We start from the raw sequence: 14,027 nt of genomic DNA on the forward strand, positions 1-14,027 counted from the left end.
TCAGCATCCTAACCAATTTTGCACCTGCCCTGTCAAAAAAGGCCTGCGCCCGCCGTCCCCCGCGCCAGCCCCTCCGCCTCCCACCGGCCCCGAGGGCCCCGAGGGTGACATGGGGCCGCTCGGCCCCTCCAGCCGGGGAGCGCAGGCGGGCTGGCGTGAGGCGGCGGCCGGGCAGGGGACCCCAGCACCGGCCGCCCCCTGAGGTAACGCCGCCGCCTGAGGGAGGCAACGCCGCCGCCTGAGGTAACGCCGCCGCCTGAGGTAACGCCGCCCCAGCTCCTCGCAGCCCAGCAGAAGGGGCCGGAGCGGGGCCCGCCGGCGCCGCTCAGGCCCCCGACCCCGCTCGGCCCTGCTCCCGGGAGGAGTGAGGGGGGAAGCGGCCTCCCGACCCTCGCAGCCCCGCGGGCGGGCCGGGGGCTCGGCCACGGCGGCGGGAGGGGCGGGGGGTGCGCGGGGGCTCCTCCTCCGCGGCCTCTTCCCGCCTCCCCGCCGTGACGGCCGGGCGCGCCTCCCGCTCCGCACCGCCCCTTCCCCGCCTCGGCCCGCCCCGGCTCCCCGGAGAGGCCGCTCCGCGCCCGGCTGCCGCCGCCGCCGCTGCCGCCGCCGCGCTCGCACACTTAGTTGGAGCCGCTGGGTCCCCCGCGCCTCCCCGTCCTCTCCAGCCCGCGCCCGGGCCCCAAGCCGCGCCCGGCGCCTGCCGGCGGCTCTCCGCGGCGGGGGAGCCGCTCCGAGGCGGCGGCTCCTGAGGTGAGCGTCCCCCGGCTGCCGGCGGCGGCGGGCGGCGGGGGGGCAGCTGCGGGCGGGGGGCCGGGGGCCGCCACTTCCCCCGCGGGGGCGCGGGCCGGGGCCGGGGTGCGGGCCCCCGCCCGGGGCCGTGCCCGCCGCCGCGTCCCCCGGCCGCCGCGCAGCCTTTTTATTCCCTTATTTCTCCGTATCCCGACCCCCCCCCCCCGCCTCCTCCGGGCGATGTTTTATTCATGCCCCCGCCGGGCTTTGTACGGGGAGCGGGCGCCTTCCTCCGCAGTTCGCCAACTGCTGCGAGACCCCGGGGCTGGGGCGGGGGGGGGGGGGGAACCGGGGGGGGGTCGGGGTTTGGAGGCGAAATGGCTGCGGGGTGGGCAAGGTTTTCCCATCCGGGCAGGCAGCCCCGGGTTTGAACGGCATCTGTTTGCTTTGGAGGGTGCTGGTGTGGCCGCGCCTCGAAAGTGGAGTGAGGCAGGGGGGTCTCTTGCTGCATTTCCCTCGCTGCAGGTCTGCTGGGCTCGTGGAGAAGAAACAAGTCACTGCAAGGCTTTCTGTGGCAGATTTTAAATGTGTGTGTGTATATATGTGTCTTCTCTTCCAAGCGTTCAGCAGCAAGCGTATTGCAACACCAAATGCCTGTAAGCCAGGCGGCACTTACACCATCCCCGAGTTAACTGTAGATGTCGGACTGTGCTTGCACTGATGTGATGTCAGATTCGTAATAATACACAGAAATGGTGAATTCGGTGCGGGCTGAGCATGATGGAGACGGCACAGACCCAGCTGGCGTGGACAGACTCGGTGGAGCCTCTTTCTTCCCTGGTGCGGGGCCTCTGTGTAGGTAGTCCCCCGGAGCAGGCAGATCGTAGGGGCACTGGGGTAATGGTTACAGGTTCGTGGGTACGACGGACTCAGAGGAGTAGGTATTTGTGCCTGGAGCAGAGATACTTAGCTTGCTTTCCCTTACGAAAGTATTCAGATATGTGTTGGTTAGACAGTCGTTTGCTGATGCCTGTCTTGTCCGTAACTTCTGGGATGGGGCTGCCACCATGGCTATCAGTCAAGAGGATGAATTTTGTTGCGTGCTGTAGAAAGGCAGCTACGATCAATAGGCGGTTTCATATTAGCCCCCGATACTGCCTCTTCATTTCTCATGAGCTGATCGTGGGCTCATGAACTAAAACAGAGATGCCAAAACATGTTCCTCGCCTTATTCGGTTTCCCATTTGCCTGCCCTTCACCTTCCCCGTGCCTTGGTTGGTTGGATTTCAGTGGAAAAATTCTGGTCCTGAGTCTGTTCAAAGAAATACGTGTGTCCCGGTTTTGCTTTTCTAACTGGCTGTTTGATAATAGCCGTAAGGCTGTGTGTTTCTGAAGATCTCCCGTGTATGGGCGCGGGAGGTATTTGCCCTTTAGTACAAGCGGAGTACACCGATACTGCTTGATGTTGTTTAACCTTATATTATCTTAAGTGTTGTATAATGAGGCAGCTTGATTTGCTTAAGACTTTGTGATGATGTAATACAATAATAATTATAAATCTTCTGATTGTCTGAAGAATCTTTAAATACTACTGTGTCTCGGGAGGTGCTTCATGTGTGTTTATTTCCAAGAGGCGCAGGCATGGGTGAGCAGTGTTTGATATTAATCACGTTCGTTTTGGGGTGGGAGGGCAGGGGCCGTTTGGCACTAGTGCTTTAAGTTGTAATTTATGGGTGTGACGTCATGCGGTAGATAAGCTTTTATGGGATCTGCCATGTAAATTATGGCCTTTGTTTATATATGTGCAATTACTTGTTTTGAAAATCCACGCTGTATAGTTTGCTTAATAGCCTGCGCTGGAGCTGTGAATAAGATCTAGCAGAATGTGCTTTAATTGCGCAATACTGTTCAGCGGTTGAAAACATTTCGTTTTACCTTGTCCTCGCAGCCTGCACCAGGTGTGAAGTTATTACGCTGCATCTGCACGCCGCGATATGTCTTGTTCAGTAGTTGGCTGTGAAAGCAGCGGCCAGACGCTTTTATTTTCTTCTTTCTCCATTATCTATTTCATTTTGCTTTTTTAAAAGCAGCGGGGTGCTGAAATGAGTGATTTCAACTAATCCGCGCTGGAGAGAGCAGCTTGGTTATTTAAGGCTGCTGTAGTTTGTTATGCAATCAGATTAACAAAGGTTGAAATGATCATTCAACTTTGGGTAAACAAATGATATATATAAAACATTGTGGATTAGGGCGGCTGTTTACATCGGTGCTGCAGTTAGCATATTGCAAATATTGGACAAAAACACACTGAGCAGACACAGTAACGTAGCAAATAAATTTTTGGTAAACTTCTCAGGATTATAATGCACTTACTATTGATTGTCTGTACTCCAGGAGCTTCTGCGGTGCGTTAGGTGCTGCCCTCATGTACGGGCAAACTTACTTTCATCTTCATTTAGTTGACAAGCAAAGGCCTCGACAAACGTCTTTGTGCACAGCCCGATCGTGCCTGGGGTGCTGTGCAGGCTCTGTGCTAATTGCAGCGCAGGTGTCGGGTCCAGGAAGATGACCAACGCTCAACTGGAAGCTTTTTAAATAAAATTAAAGAAATGTATGATTCCGAACACGTTTGCTGAAGCTGGCAGCCCCTCAACCGGTCCATTATTAGTTGGCTATTTCTTCTTGTTGTCGTGGAAGCAGTGTTGCTGCAGGAGAGATTTTTAAGGCTTGTCTCCCTGAATCTGCACAGAGAGGAGGCGATGACGTGCGAGCTGCGCGGCAAAGGTCGGCGCAGGCATCGCTGGTGTATCGGAGGTGAGACTCCGCCGGGAGAGACAAGAGCCGGTATAGAAAGGGGAAGGTGGAAGCCTGGGATGTGGGGGAAGTAGCTGGAGCGCAGGGAGGAGAGGGAGGCGTTTGTTGGCGTTACGGCAGGGACCTCTCTTGGGCGTCTGTGCGCGCAGTGCTGCGCTCGGACCCCGGTCTGCGGTTGCAGCGCAGTGATCTCGCGTGGGCTCTGGTGCTGTACAACTGGTCCTCGCTCTAAAAATACCGTAGCGTGAAATATGCCCACTGTTATTACGGTATGCAGTGGCGTAAAGTGGTTGGGGGAGAGGGGGAATAACTGACACCTGGCAGTCAGTTTTCCGGAGGCCTTCGAATCGGCGTGGAGCCTGAGCCCTTCCAACCTTCCTCTCGTTCAGGAAAAGGTAAGGTGCCCTCGAGGATGCTGCTCTTCCGTCCTTCAGCAGAAGATGATGGAACAGCATTACGTTTTGGATACACATGCAAAAATACTCCAGAAAGGGTTTTTTAAAATATTATTCTTACTGATTTCCTCGCTGCCTCTCTTTAATTCTGTATAAGCAGGCATCTAATTGCAAAGGGATTTCACAGGCACTTGCAAATACCTGTCACTTGCTACTGGCTCATCTTTGTGCTATATAACATATTTGTGACTAAATGTACGCAAGCACATTTTGGGTGGCATCTAAAGAGGTACTTTTGGGAATAGGTAGTATCGTTCAGGCTGTATTCTTGTAGGACGTTCAGAGAGGAGGCGGTGTGGAACGTGATATGCAATCAGTAATTTTAAGACTGTTTCTTTTACTGGTACTAGTCTACTTCAGCTCTGATTTATTAACAGGTTGGTGTCTTGTCCTCTTCAATTTTGTGGACTGAATAAGAGCAGTTGTTCTTGGTCAGACTAGAGATCTGTCTAGCTCAGTATCTTTTCTGATGGGGCCACTGACGGGTGCATAGGAAAACTGTAACTACAGAGTTCTCCTCCTGGTAAACCCTTTCAGCAGTCATCGCTCTGGGAAGTCTTTGGGCTGGCAGTTCCATTGAGGCTGTTATGTTTAAGAGCTGCTGATGGATTTTCTTCTCTGAAAAAAGTCTAATTTGGTTTGAAAACCTTTATGGCATTAGTGTTCACAACATCCTGTGTCAGTGAACTTCAGGTATAATTGTGCACTCTGAAAAGGATTTTGTTTGTTTTACGACTTGCCATTTGAAGTACCTGCCCTGTGATTTTATCTGAATTCTGGAAGAATATCTTCCTTTTCGATTTTTACGTGGAAAAGTAATATGTATGAGGATGTTAAGAGGTCTTAGAATGTATATAAAAATAACTGCTATGTGTTTGCAATAAGGTACGCTCCCAGCCCCATTTACAGTCAGTCACCTTTCATAGATACGTACCATTACAGCTGTAGCATTTAGGTGACTGCATGCAAAAAAATGCTCAAATACAAGAAGTGATGCGATTTCTGCAGCTATAGATCCTGGACATAAATTGCAGTAAGTCTTGATTCAGAACGACTCAGACGACAAAAGAATTGCTGTATGCCAAGGAGTGACTTCAGCAGTGTTGTTTGAAGTTCTTGCCAAAGTAAGTCTTTGCAGGGTATCTGGTGCAACATTTTAGGGGATATGGAAGGATGCAGGGAACAGAATTGGAAAATTGTATTAAAGAGCTTGAAGTTAAGAAATACAGATTCCAATAAGTGCAGCATCATTGCAGTAAAAACAATGTGTCGGTCCCTGAATTCTTCTTTAGGTTAGCTTTCAACACGCCATCCCAGCCCATTTCAGGAATAGGTGGGTGTTAAAAAGCTGTGTTTTAAATTCCACTTTTCCTTCGTGTGGCAGGGAAGCAGGATCTTTTGACTGTGAATTGACCTACAGTAATTGCTTTTGTACTGGTGGTCCAGGAGTCTGCCTGGGTTACAGGGGCCGTCTGGGTTATAAAGTTTGTGGTACTAGACTTTGGTACTGGTGCTAATGGCTGTTATGTTTGGTGTATTAAAAGAAGCCCTCCAAAGGTTGGTAATATATTTATTATTATGGCAGCTTCTGAAATCCTATTGATAAAAATGGGTAAAATTTTCACGTTTTTCAAGCAAACAGAAAATCTTCATTTTGTCATTTCTACTTGTCATTCCACCCTTAAGCCTGTAAAACTTATGATTAAAGTGGGCGGAATTTCGGCTTACTGGTTTACGGGTGGGATAATAGTAGAGAGTGACCAGACAAACGTTTTCTGTTTGTTTTAAAAATAGGCACTTACATAATGATGCTATACACAACAACAGTACATGCATATGGATAAGCTCTCTGCAACAGAGTACTAATCCAACAGCATCCCTTGCCTGTGTGTCTGCTGCCGCTTGCTTCAAAGGAAGGTAATTCTAGAGTGAAGAGATGCCAATGCCAAGTGATTTAACTGGGATATTGGTCCAGTCCTGAGCAGCCTTTAGGCAGGTCTCTGGATCAGAGGTTTCAAAAAATAGATTCTTAAACCATTATGAGCTCTTAATTTGTTACCCAAATCAGGGAAACCATTCATTCTCTTTTGTGGAGCGCTGTCTATCTGTTTGTGTTTTGAGTTGTTTGCAGAGATTCATCTCTTAATGTGTGGCATGTGCTTAGTAAAACTGAGGCCCCATTTTTGGGAGTGGAGTGCTATTGCTAATAAAAAACCCCCGAATCAGTGAACATGTTTGAGAGATCGCATCAGGGTCTTTCCTCTTACTATGGAAGTGGCCTCAGTTTGTTTTTCTTCTGTCTCTGTGTCTCTAACAGAAAGTAATAGACTTTACATTAAGTCTGGAAAAAGATAAAAAGCAAGTTCACTTGAAATATGTATTTAATAGGAAAAATTTTCCAGGATCTATATATACAGGTGGGCATTTTCCCAAAAGTGTGTGTTAGGCGTTGAGGCTGTAACTATGTTGTTGCTAACCAAAATTCTAGCCCTGAATGTATCTATAAATACCATAGCCTCACCCCTTTGACTCCGTGAAATGATATGTAGCTGGAATCATTTCATACATCAGGACATAAAAGGACCTTGGTGAACTTGTGCTTTTATAATAAACAAGGAAAAGTTTATCCAAGTTGCCCAATAGAGGAGTTTATCCACACAAAGACAGCTCTTTATTTGGTGAGGGGGGGATTTACCTTTTAGACTTTTCTCCTTAGGATTTTTATCTCATCCCATCCCAAGTTTTTATTAATAAAAGCAAAACAACTTTAATGTGATTATGCATGTTTGGCAGACAGACCTATGCGTTTCAGAGTCGTGGCTAATTAGATTTGCGGGGCCTGTGCAATTTAGGTTGTTGGCCAGGGGGATGGTTTTAGCAGGAAGACACAGGCGAAGGAACAAATCGCTCTCCTTCCCTTTCTTATGGTGGCAGCAGCATTTTCTGTGAACTTTGCAGGTTTCTAGATGACATGCTGATGTTGGTGTGCCATTCCTGGGGAAACGGGCTTGTTGAAGTTCGCCTTCTATTTGGAGAATTCCTTTTAAATTGCTATTCAGTGAAGTTCCGAATATCGGATAGTTGTACATCTCCACTGGAAAACAGTCTGTGGGAAGAATCGGCTGGTAAAACAAAAAAAATGCTGTCTTTTTAAGGGCTGGTAACGGGCTGTAAGCCCATTTCAGCTTTAACTTTGAGGGATGACTAAGACGTTTCTCTCTTCTGGCAATACCCAGTTTGGATCCTGCTGCTTAATTTTGTCTACAGGCCTGCTCATCTCAGCTGCATCTTAAAGGGAGTGCAGCTGATGTGCAATAAATGTACCGACAAAACGCGCAGGAGTTTGGCCTTTTGTTGGCAGATGCTCCGTCCCTGGGAAGCCGCCTTCAGCAGCAGGGTGCTCTCTGAAGTAGGATGTTTAAAGATGTGGTTTGGGCTGCTGAGCGTGGTCAGCCATGTGATGCTGAAGGACAGGGTACTGTTCCTTTTCTTCCAGTGCAGTTGTGCTTGTTACGTGTGCACAGTAGCTGTGGTCTGGTGGATGCCCAGAGGCTGAGCTTTCTCTTCTGAGCCTTTATTTTTGCAGGAATCTGAAATAGCAGAATCGAAGCTGCTGAATAAGCCGGGCTGAAGCCAGGGGAGCAGATCTGGCAGCTCTCCCCTTCACCTACCACAGAAATGCATAGCGGAGAAACTCATATGAGTACTTCAGGGACTTGTTTTTTTAGTGGGTGAAAGAAAAGCCAACCAGGGTTTTCTAATACTGTCTCTGTTATTTTTACCACTCAAAGTTCTTATGGACATAGTTGTTTTTTCTTATGATTTATGTTTTTAAATTATTACCTAGTTTTCAGGTGTGGGAGCCTATCATTTAAAAGTGTCTGGCCAGTGCTACTGAAATGAAAATCAAAACCTCCCAATGAACAAGCTTCTGAGATAATTTCTGTTGTTTTTCCTCTGTTTTAAAAAAAAAAAAAAAAAAAGAGGAAGCTGTATCCATTCTGCTTTGGTCATGTCAGATGAGGTATATCTTTGAGATTAAAAAGTCTTGATGCTTGTGGGAGGAGGGGGAGCGCTTCTTTCTTTTGTTCAAACGTTGCAGCGGAGGATACTAATTAACCACCAAACAAATTGGGTTTGGGGGAGTTTGCCTTTGCTATTGCAGTGAAAATGTTTTGTTTGGAAGAGGTGCACGAATTACACCCGCAGGCGTTCATACAGAGATAAATCAGCGCCTGGCTGCCCAAAATCTTGTTTCAGTCTGCAGAAATACGCCAGGAAAGCTTTTGAAATGGCAACAGCCAGTCTGCATGTTCTGGAGCAGATTGTGTACTGGGGACCGCAGCACAGCCCTGAGCAAGGACGTCAGCAGCGAGGAGTGACTGTCATCCCCGACACAAACAGACAGACTCCATCAGCGTGACAGACCAGCGAAGAGCGATGCAACACTAATGGGCAGATCATGATGATTGTCAGCTCAGAATATAGGGTTTGTTTGTTGTTCTTCCCCAACAACAGGAGCTGACTCTGAGGTGGATTTTCCTGTAACTAGCATTCTGCATCTTTGACATTTTGGCAAGAGTGAGACTATTTTCTAAAAAAAAAAAAAAAAAAGAAAAAAGGAATAAGAGGCCTCAGGCTTCGTAACAGCATTTAGGAGAATAATAAATGCTCAGCCTTGTGAAGCTACGTTTAGTTGTACATTTATTTGGGGATTTTTACAAGCATAATGGAGAATTATGCACTTGACTCTTCATTGAGTTGCAGTGGGATTCTGGGGACCTAATTTCCCTAAGACTATGAAAATCCCAGGCTTCGTGATGTAATTTTTGTTTGCCTTTACACTTCTGTGCTAGTCTCTGAGCCTTTTTTCATCCACTGCAAATGCTTGGGTGCTGCAACAGAAATAGTTTAAAAGCCAATGATTTGGGAGAAAAGCTGGAGTATCTTAGATGTGTGGGGACTGGATGAAGTAGGATTAATCTGGCATTAGGGCAGAAATTTGTGAGAGAAGCCTGCTCAAGTGACTGGCTAAAGAGAGAGGAGGTTCCTGAAGTCAAAGTCACTTCTTCAGCCAAAGGGGGATCAGGCTGAGATCTTTGTGACAGGGGTTTTTGCCTGGCCTCTCCCACAAACTCCGGGTAGCTGTCATGTACTTCCCCCACAATTGCTTGGCGTTCTGTGAGCTCATGCCTCAAAAAAAGGCTCTTCAAGTGAACAGCTTTCCAGAAGGTCATTAGAAATTTAATACTACAATTTAACGAGGCTTGTGAGTTACCTGTAACACAAATAACAGTGCTGACGACTGCTTTTCAATTATTAATTTTTGTACAGCGTGTTGTTGGCCATTAAGATGGGTTGTCTATGCAAAGTGGTTCCATAAAATGCAAATTATTAGCTTCTATGTGGGTCAGAAAACATTGCATACTTGGTGTAACTCTTGTAGTTAAATAGACTCCTTTGTTAAGCAAATAATTTAAGCACTAGTTACTCTTAGCAGTGTCAAAAACATACATGAATTCTTGCTGAGTGTAAATAAAGCGTTTCAGCTTTGAATGATGACTGCAGGATTTGGCTTAAAAGCTATTTTTGGGCCACGGGCACAGCCCAGAGCCGGGGGACGTACGTGGCTCGGCTGCTGGAATGGCGTCAGGATGGAGGATGACTCAGTCACCCCTGCAACTTCCTTGTTGCTCCAGAAAGGTAGTGATTTATTGCAGGTCTGTGTCAGCAGTAAATAGCCATCCACCCGGCGCTGATTCAGCCGCTCCGAAAGTGGTAGTTAAGGATGCGCGCCCTGTCCTTGCCTACTCGGTGCCTCCCAGCTCCCTTCCCACCCATCAGCTGCGGAGGGTGTAAACAAACACGTAGCCTTTCCTCCCCCGTACTTCTGACTGCTGGCCAGGCGGCCCGGGTGAGGCTGCGAGCAGAGATCCTGTTCTTGCAGATAGACGCACGGTGCACGCCAGCGTCGAGATTTGGATGGCGTTCCTGTTGAGTCAGGGAAGATTGGCTGTGCAAAGCCTGCGGGGTTTGGTCTTCTGAGGGCGCTGAGGTTGAAGCAATAGTAAATGTGGCAGAATCAGCACATAGTGCTGTTGCTACTGGGTGAAAAATTGGTTCAAACCCTTCCCGGCCCTGCCCTGGCCTTCCTTTGTAGGCAGAACAGGTTGGGCAGCAGCACAGGACCAGAGGAGTCTACAGAGAAGAAGATGAAGTTCACCGAGAATGTTCATTAAGTGCTACAGGTCGAGGACTCTTGTTTTTCTGGCGTTTATGTTGGCTTGCAGGACAAGAGGAGGAATTTCTTTGCTCCTGTTGTTTGATTAATGAGAAATAAGGCAAGTAGTTGTTCTATTTCTGGCTTTCCCCTCCTGCCTGCCCTCCAAAAGATACCCCAAGGTGCAAAAAAACTCCAGTCTAAATGCCTGATTTTGGAATAAAGCACTCGATTTTGGAATAAAGCACTCGATTTCAGATATGTGAATGATCCTACCGATGTCAAAGGATTGTGACGGAGAACAGCATCCCAATAGCAATACCTCCTCCCATCTCTTCCACCCTGCTTTCCCAAGAGCTACTGCTATCCTGGGAAAGCACGTGAAGAACCCACTTGCTGTTTCTTGCCATCACAGCTCTTTTCTTTTTAATGGAGGGCAAAGACCAGGATAATTGTTGTGTTCCTGTATTTTTTTGCCTTAAGGCAAATGCAGAAGGAACAACTCTCTTTTCTGGGGCTTTTTTTGCATTCAGCGTATGCTTTGAAAAGGCACATAACAGCTGGCGTTGGCCATAGTCAGTGTTAGCCACTTCCCGAGACGCGGTCTCTCGCAAGCAGGAGGTAACTTTTAGTGCGGTGCTTGTGAGAGGCAGAGGTGGTACGGAAGATCCCAGGTGAATTAACCATGAAAAGGAAACTATCCCCAAAAAAATCTGCTGTGGATTTTCTGAGTGTATGAGATCAGCTCCACTTTTGGCCTTGGTTGGGACTGAATATCCTCAGAAATAAAAGCCACAAGTAAGAATGGAGGTGGCCTTGAAGACTTCCTGGTTTTGCTTTGATGGTTGTTACCTGGTGAATCGCACTCTCCTGTTTGCTGACGGGCTCTTTTAATGAGTAAATTGGCGACCTCTGTGCTTTTCCAGCCTTTCAATTTCCCATTCTTCTCTTCCCTACCTATAATCTTCCATTCTTTCTCTTTACCTGCTGCCAACTCCTGCAACGTCTCATGAATGTGCCTGAAATGTGTTTTGTATTGAAACGGTTTTATTGCTTTGAAAATGCTGAGGGTGGTTGGGTGTGGGTGTGTGTGTGGGGAAAAGTAGCGTGTGAGCTTCACGGTCTGCTGCTCCTGTGCCAATAAAGTCAAACTCCATGGGTTAGGCTCAGTATCTGTAAGGTCTCTTTGAGCTGCGAGCTGAGCTGCTGTCTGTGGGAATGCTGATCTGGTCTCAGCGTTGAGGGGAAAAAAATAGTGTTGGAGGAGACGCAGGGACCTTTCTGTATCATCAGACTGCACGACTGGTTTTGTATCTTGATTTGAATGTCAAAGAAGAGATGGAAAACTGAAGGTGGGAGTGACTTTCACCCTTAAGGTAATGTACGCCTCGTGGTGATGGGGATTGTGAGCTGACTTACCAGTGTCTTGTTCATCGTTTCTACCTGGTCATTAGCCAGCACGTCTAGTAGGCTCAATCGTTTGGTTAGTCACCGGAGGTACTCTAGGACAAAGTTTAAAATTGATGAAAATTACAGCGGTGTAAGATGCTGTGTTCGTTGTTCTTACCTGGAAATTTAGGAGTATACCCTTGGTGCTGCGTGCAGCTGTCTTTAACAATTCCCCTGGTTTTTATCCTGTTTGCTGCTTTGTTATAGATCTATACCAGAAAGGCTTGGATGAAATGAGTGCCCGCAACGAAAGTTTTAGGGAATATTGGGAAGAAGTATTAAGGAGAACAAGCATGCACAAGAAAATCAGCTTCAAAGCATGCGGTAAGGAGGAAAAAAATGTACGTGCTTCCAGATATTGCTGGAATAGGAGAAAAATGGGATGGTGTAGTGAATGGTGTACCAGGGTTGGAGCTGGGAGACCATGGCTCTTTTTCCCGAGAAGCTGTGGAGCTGCTGTGACTGGAGTTGCCCATTCAGGCTCCTTGCAGCTGCGACGGTATCTTTGTGGCACGCAGCGTGGTAGGACTCTGATCTTGTTCTGTGCCGTGTTATCAGAAAAATAAAAACAGGTCCCTTTTCTCAGCTTTAAAATGTTTTTTGCTCTTTTTTTTTTTTAATAGCGTGAAATCTGGATTATTTTTCTAAATCCCTTGATGAACTTGAACCTCGGTAGCTTAATTCTGTTCTCGTAACAGATTTGCTTTTCAAGTACTATTTTTAAGTTCATAGTTATGAAGAAGAGTGTTTCCTATTGCTGTCTATGACAAGTACTGATGCTCCCAGTTAAATCCTGGGGCTGGGCTGTCCGTTGCTATTTCCTGATGGCTTCTGTAGCTGTTCTTTCCCCGCTTCTGCAGGGTGAAGACAGTGCTGATTGATTGCAGGTTTATGTTGCTAATAACTATAAACAAGCAATTCTGACTCATTGGTCATGGAAGACACAAGTACAATCAAATATTATGGCTATGTTAATTTGTTTACATATAGCGAAATTATGTAAATATCGGTGCAGATTAGGTTTAGCCCCTGTGTGCGCTTGCATTCAATACCCTGGGGGCAAAACTGGGTACTGCTGAAGTCACGGAGAATTTTGCTATTGAGCTTAGTAAGTCTAGGATTTAGCTTCTGAATGTTTAGAGGCACAATGGCTTTTAATACTGTTAAATGCCGTAGAAGAAGGATTCTTGTGGCTTTACGTTACCATTAAAGCCATAAGCACAGATGTGTGAAAGGACAAAGTAAGCTGAAAACATGTCTTTCAGGCTTTCTGCTTGCCCTCTTTAGAAGGGGTACAGCTCCCCTGTGCATCTGGCTTTCTGTCGTCCCCCAGCCTCAGCTCCCCACCAACAGCCCCTCCCTACCTCATACAGACTGGAGCCTGCAGGCACCTTGGGTTTAGCATGGACTGAAAACTAATATTGAAAAAGAAGTTCAGAGTAATGGTTGGCCACCATGATGCCCAGCAAAGGAGGTATTGCGTGGGCATCGTTAGGGGCTTTCTCTTAGCAGCGCTGTGCAGGTGGGGTTGGCTAACTCTTCATTTTTGGGGTAGGAGCAGAGCCTGGGTATGTTGTTTCTGGGTCATTACCGTCAAGAGTTGGTATCAGTAAGCTGAGAAATGGTATGGAGAGCAGCAATAGTATGTCTGTTCATAAATGTATTAAACAAGGAGGTGGCGAGGTAGAGGGCTGGAGATGAAATGTGAAGAGCTAAACAGCTGATGGCACGAGGCTTGAAACGTGAGTAGGAGAAAATGAGAAGCTGACTAACGAAACCAAAAGGCATTTGCTATTGAAAAGGAAATTGTGTAAGGGCACATATGTGCTTTGCATTACTATCTCAAGGTGTGTGGTCAAGGGGGCAGAAATGATCAAATGTTTGCTTCTCCTGTTCTTCAATATGGTGTGTATTATGAATAAAAGCTTTCCGAGTGAGAGGCTCGGAGCCAGAGCAGTTTTCTGTAGGCTGTGATGCAGGATGCTGGCCTTCATGTTGCCTTTCCTTTTAGAGGCGGCAATGCAAGAAACGAGCCTGTCAAAACAACAAGGACGGAGCCTGCTCTCCGGCAGTGGCCTGTAACCAGGGGTGGTGGTGCCACATCCTAAAGTTGGGCTTGGGCTGGTCACCCCCCGATGTCAGTGACACCCCAGGCTCTTACGGGAGGCACGGAGTAGTGCCTGGCTCTTTGTGCACCCTTCTCTTGTAATGGGTGAGATATAGCTGGGCTGGATTCAGCCGGGAGATTTGCTGGTTGAATCCTGCTGAGCAATGTCGCTAGCTATGGGCAAGGCAGAAGAGGAAGGAAAGAATTCGGTCTCCAGTTAGGGTTTTTCTACAACTCTGAGACATTAAAGATCAGT

At 47.5% G+C, this 14,027-nt stretch overlaps 1 protein-coding gene across 4 annotated transcripts in view; it reads left to right on the forward strand.

Moving 5' to 3' along the window:
* Positions 1 to 544: 544 nt before the first annotated feature.
* C8H1orf21 (chromosome 8 C1orf21 homolog) overlaps positions 545 to 14,027 on the forward strand; it is a 126,648-nt gene continuing 113,165 nt past the window's right edge. The window contains exon 1 of one of the 4 annotated variants that reach the window (XM_075156956.1): positions 545 to 747. The gene's annotated coding sequence lies outside the window, so the exon portion shown is untranslated. The other 3 variants (XM_075156958.1, XM_075156957.1, XM_075156959.1) reach the window with 3 other exon arrangements.

Source organism: Calonectris borealis, chromosome 8 (assembly GCF_964195595.1).
Source record: "Calonectris borealis chromosome 8, bCalBor7.hap1.2, whole genome shotgun sequence".
NCBI classification, from domain to species: Eukaryota; Metazoa; Chordata; class Aves; order Procellariiformes; family Procellariidae; genus Calonectris; species Calonectris borealis.